Source organism: Dromiciops gliroides, chromosome 1 (genome assembly GCF_019393635.1).
Source record: "Dromiciops gliroides isolate mDroGli1 chromosome 1, mDroGli1.pri, whole genome shotgun sequence".
NCBI classification, from domain to species: domain Eukaryota; kingdom Metazoa; phylum Chordata; class Mammalia; order Microbiotheria; family Microbiotheriidae; genus Dromiciops; species Dromiciops gliroides.
Window position 1 is genome coordinate 194,885,756 of NC_057861.1, and position 6,035 is coordinate 194,891,790.

The following is a 6,035-nucleotide window of genomic DNA, read 5'->3' on the forward strand; positions in this document are numbered from 1 at the left end:
CTCATTTAGCAGCTTCTCCTTTCTCAGTTCTTTTTAGTGATATTCTACTTCTTTTGAAAGTACCTCAGGGACTGGGTTGTTGGTGTGCAAGTGTGATTGTTCATCATTGATGGGAAAAACAATTTATGGTAAATGTATATTATAAGAGCTATGTATAATATATTTGTACATACACATATATACACATGCATGTATACATTTATGTGTTTTAATATATGTAAATATGCACATATATACATGCGTAAATAGGTATATGCATTTGTGTTTCTGATTTCATCTGGATAAGGTACTTATACTGAGGAAGTTTTTTGGTTACCATATTCAAAGTCAATGTTACCATGCTGACTGGGTCCACTACAAAGTTATATTACATAATCTCAAATGGGCCATCACTATCTTACCATAACAGTTTTTCTAAACCTTTTCATCTCATAGCTCCTCTACCCCTAATCTCCTCAGCTAAGAACCTGTTCCATATTTCACCAAAAAAAAAAAAATTAGTCTATTCTCTAAGAGGTCCCTCTTTTCCCCTTCTCATTTCATATCACTGAGATGTCTTCCTCTACTATATCCTCCCTATCATTGTCTCACATGAAGAGCTAGACTTTCTCTTTAGCCAGACTAACCCCTCAGAAACTGGTTGATTAATGTCATGAATATGTATTTGCTTATTAAATATACTGTTTGCCAAATGGTGACTGAAAATGTCCAAAATGAAATATTCAAATATTTAATTACATTTCTTCAGATCAGCCATCTTTGGCTTGGAGACTGTAACCTGCCTGGAAGGCCAAACCACTACCACAAATCATTGGTTTGGGATGTGAAGAAAAATCTGACTTTTTGGAAAATAATAAAGGGAATTTATAATATCAATAGGAATAAGATGAACTTGCATCTCAAGGAAAGTGATTCCACAAGAGATTTTATGAAGATGCTTATTCATCATGTTTTTTGGGTTTGTTTGTATTATTATTATTATTATTATTATTATTATTATTATTATTATTATTATTATTATTTTGTAGGGTGGAATGGCTAGTTATGAGTCTTTCCCAGGAAACTGAAAGCTAAGTTGTTGGGGTTTTTTGTTTGTTTGTTTTAATTTTACTAAGACAAACCATTCTACAGTCAAGCGTACTCATCAAGGTACACCTGACAATCTTTACTCAAGCCAGGCTAATCTATTTACCATCTGTTCAAAGTAGCTGGGGCAGCTAGATAGTGCAGTGGATAGAGCACCGGCCCTGGAGTCAGGAGGACCTGAGTTCAATCTGACCTCAGACACTTAACACTTACTGGCTGTGTGACCCTGGGCAAGTCACTTAACCCCAATTGCCTCACCAAAAAAAAAAAAAGTAGCTCAGCTGCTTTCTCTTGCATACTCTGTGCTGACTACATACTAGGATTGGCCCTTGTTCTTGCTAGAGATAGAAGTAACCTCATTTTCAAAGTTTCCTTGTTGTTTGTTACTTACTCTGACACCTATGTTTTTCTAGTGCTCAAACACTTGTCTTGTTTCTTTCCCATTGTTTTACCTTGACCTTTCATATCTGCATATTTTGTGGTTCTTAATGGCTTTCTCATGTTTTCCAGCAACTAAATAGTATCAGATTGCTTGGCTAGGTCATGATCATCTCCATGTCCTGATTGTTTGTTTTGGTGTATGTGTGTTTTAATGAGGTAATTGGCGTTAAGTGACTTGCCCAGGGTCACACAGCTAGTAAGTATCAAGCATCTGAGGCCGTATTTGAACTCAGGTACTCCCGATTCCAGGGCCAGTGCTCTCTCCACTGTGCCACCTAGCTGCCCCTGATAGTCATTTTTGAGCACTCCCAAGTCTGGTCCTTCTTATGGTTGGTCCTTCATTTCTGGTCTTTGCTTTCCCAGTTATGGCTGCCCATTTCATTATCACAATCATCTACTTCTATTAAAACATTGGCAGTGATGGGATTGGGCTTAGGGAGGAATGGTTGTCTTTTATTTCCCTTCTTAAATATCATCAGAGAAAGTTCCCAACAGTATTATAAATAATATGGCTTAATAGTTAGATCTGGCCAAAAGACTATTTTACCTTGTTTCTAACTCTGCCACTCAATTAGATTCTGAATACCCTCTAACTGTAGAGTAGGACAATTCTGACAAGATATGGTGTAATGCTATCAATAATCGAAATAGCTTTAATAAACAGACTAGAATGCACCATTCTTCCTTCATTGCTTTTCTATTTAATTTAGCTTAACATTTTTAAAAAATTAACCCTATAGTGTACATAGTGTGAGACACAATGCAGGACATGAGAAGGGGAGATAATACAAAGTTTAAGTAAGACATGGTTCCTGTCTTCATGGAATTTAAGATTTAGTAGGAGAATAACCCTTAACCACAAATAACTTTATTTATACTCTATTATAGAATTATAGAAACTTAGTGTGAGAGGGGACCTCAATAATCATAAAAGTCGGGAATGATTAACCTGGGGTCTATGACCTAGCTTTAAAAATGATAACTGTATTTCAAAGTAATTTATTTCTTTGATAATTCTACATATTTTTTTTATACATTGGAAAACATTGTTCTGAGGAGGGGTCTATAGGATTCACCAAAGTTCCAATGATGTAAATGTCACATAAAAGTAGAATCCATGTCAACTCACACCTGAAAAGGAATACTTTTTGCTTCAGCCTGACAGGTAGTCACCCAGTTTTTGCTTGAAGACCTCTATAGAGAGAGAAAACCAGTTACCTCAAAGACAGCACATTTTGCTCATCTGTGTATTATATCAGAGAAGGGTTTGTGAATAAGTTATGGTTTAAAGGTTGGTAGGCCTTCAAAAATCAAAGAAGGGGAAGAAAATGTATTGTTTAAAAATCTAAATATGGGTTCTAATCTGTCCTCGCCCCCCCAATTTTGGGGGGAACCTGGCTAAAATCACTGACAAATTCGGCAAGAGTTAAGGCTTTTAAGGGTTTATTAAAGGATATATTATAAGATAGCAAAGAGCAAAAAAGATTGAGAAGAGATTCCTTATAGCATGGAAAACCTAGCTTTCCTAACAGCCCATGTGAAGTCCTGCCACCAAGCCGATGTCTCAAATGGAAGAGCAAGCTCCAGTCTGCCAGCCCCCACCCCCTTCCTACTTCCTGTCCTCCTCCCCAAAAATGGGAGGTTCTTCCAGTTGATTGATCAAGAGCAGTCTCCTGTTGATGTTGCAGTCCACAGCCTCTGAAAACACATTCTACTCAGGGTTGGCCACATGTGATCTCAATTTAATCAACCTTAACTAGGTTCAACTTCTGAGAAGAACACCCTACTCAGGGCTGGCCAGGTGTGGTCCTGATTTAATCATCACAAGTAGGTACTTAGTAGGTTTCTCAAAAAATACTAGATCAATCAGGAGGGACCCCTGGGCATCTGCCAAATTCCATTATTTTGTCACAGAGGACAATTTAGCCAAAGCACACTAATTGAGAGAGCTTTTACTGATTTATTAAACCATTGGCTCAAACTATGTTGAACCTGAGGATTGCTATGAGATAGATGTATTGAAAAATTTAACATTTGCAAACATGTTACAAATTATGTAAATATTATTACTCTTTGTAATTCAAACAGAATTAACCTATATAGAGATGTACAGTTAAAACACATCTAAGGGGGCAGCTAGGTGGCACAATGGATAGAGCACTGGCCCTGGATTCAGGAGGACCTGAGTTCAAATCTGGCTTCAGACACTTGACACTTACTAGCTGTGTGACCCTGGGCAAGTCACTTAACCCTCATTGCCCCACCAAAAACAAAACACAAACAAACAAAAACAAATCTAAAATGTCATTGTCATAAACCTTAATGTAACAATGAACACTCTCAAGAAATATTTTTTTTCTTTTAAAAGAATAGGAGGGGAAAAAATTCAGTACATTGCATTGGTGGAAGCAGACTTGCCTGGTTTGGCTGGAGCAGAATTAGGGCAAGGCAAGAAGCATTAATTTCATGCTTCCTGTGCAGTCACTGTGCTAAGCAAAAAGCAAAGTACTATAAAGTTTGAAAAGTTGGATAGCTCCAGATTGTGGAATGCCTCAAGTGCCAGGCAAAGAATTTTCAACTTATTCCATAGGTGATAAGGAGCCATTAAAGATTTTAAAAAATTTTTTTAATTAAAAAATTTTTTTTGCAGGGCAATGAGGGTTAAGTGACTTATGCAGGGTCACACAGCTAGTTAAATGTCAAGTGTCTGACGCTGGATTTGAACTCAGGTCCTCTTGAATCCAGGGCCAGTACTTTATCCACTGCACCACCTAGCTGCCCCCCATTAAAGATTTTTTGACAGAAAACTGACAAAGGTGCGTATGTACATGAGAAAGAAAAGCCTAGCAGCAGTATTGTGCCCAGATTGGAGTGAAGAAGATGGTCAAATCAGGAAGTCATTATCCTCAGACAGTTTGCTTATCCAGATTTTACTAATAACCCATATGTCTGACTACAGCATTTCAAAAGACAAATGAAGATTAAAATACAAGGTTAATAATTTTACATTTTACCCTTTTAGGTTAACCAGTTTCACCGTACAAAGCTAGGTGCTTTCTGAGCATTTTTATTTACTTTGGTTAAAGGTCTGATAATAGGTGCAATGTCACATTAACTATGATCATATTTGATGTCATTTAAATAGATTTAGTATCAAATTATACAGGATGACTGTGTTCGCTATGATTGAAAACAGTAATTTTTGCTGGTTTAGTAATTCCCCTGTGCCAAACCCTATAATATAATGGAAAAGATGAAAGATGAAAAATTTGTTTCATTTGCTAAGTTCTTTGCAAAACTTCACTCAAAATGGAGAGCTATGTAATTTCTCTCTCAGAAAAATTTATGTAGATAAAAGTGCTAGTTATTCTTATGATGATGAGGGCAAAAATAATGCTAATATTTGCAGTATCAAATACATGTCTATAATCAGAATTCCTTACAACTTAATTTCATGTCTTTCATGGAAATACGTATGTAGCCTTTATATCTATTTTCAGGATACTCTTACTACCTATCAATTTGTGCAAATGGTTTGATCCTTTCTGCTTCTAATTACAAAGGCAGCCAATAATTAGAGCAGTTTTTTTAAAAATATGGATCCTCTGTCTTCTCATGTGTCAATAGTTGTGGCTTTCTATGTGAGCCTCGATGTACTGTAGTAGGTGCCCTTGAGAAAGATTTTGTTGTTATTTAAATTCAATATTTTTTTTCTTTTCCCTCTCTTTCTTCCTCTCCTTCATCCCATTACTAAATCTGAGAAAATAGTTACTTAGAAAGAATACATGAAAGCTCAGAAGCTTATGTATTAAATAGTCTGAGAGAATATGCAACATTTTCTTCATTAAACAGAAATCAAAATGGAAGGATAATTTAACTTATATTCCCTTAAGTTGTTAAGAAATTTATATTTTCCTTTTAAAACTGGCAAAATTACGTAAAATATGCCTCTTTGTGTCTATTTCTCTAACTCTGTCTCACTCTCTCCTCTCTGTCTCTCTTTCTCTGTCTCTATGTCTGTTTCTTTGTCCTGTTCCATCTGTCTGTATCTCTGTCTCTGAGTCTCTCTGGCTCTCTTTTTTTCTTTTCTTCATATTCCCCACTCCCACTGCCAAATTAAGAGCCCTATAATTGGAGATAGATATTCAGATATTCACATTCTAATAATTACTATGTGATCATGGAAAGGAAGGTCATTTTAACACTCTGCACCTCAATTTTTTCTATCTGTAAATGGTAGTAATATTTGTATTATCTACAACACAGGATAATTGTGAAGAAAGTGCTTTGCAGACCATAAGCACTATATAAACATGGTATTATTGTTATTCTCCATGCAAAGCCTACAATTTGCTTTCTGAGTTTTAATATTTTTAAGTTATTTCAATTGTGGCCAGTATTACCAATGTTAATCCTATGAATCATTCAGTCAATATTTATTACATGCCTACTATGTAACAGCCATAAAATTAGTAAAGGTGACACTTTCATTTCCTGAAATACCATGC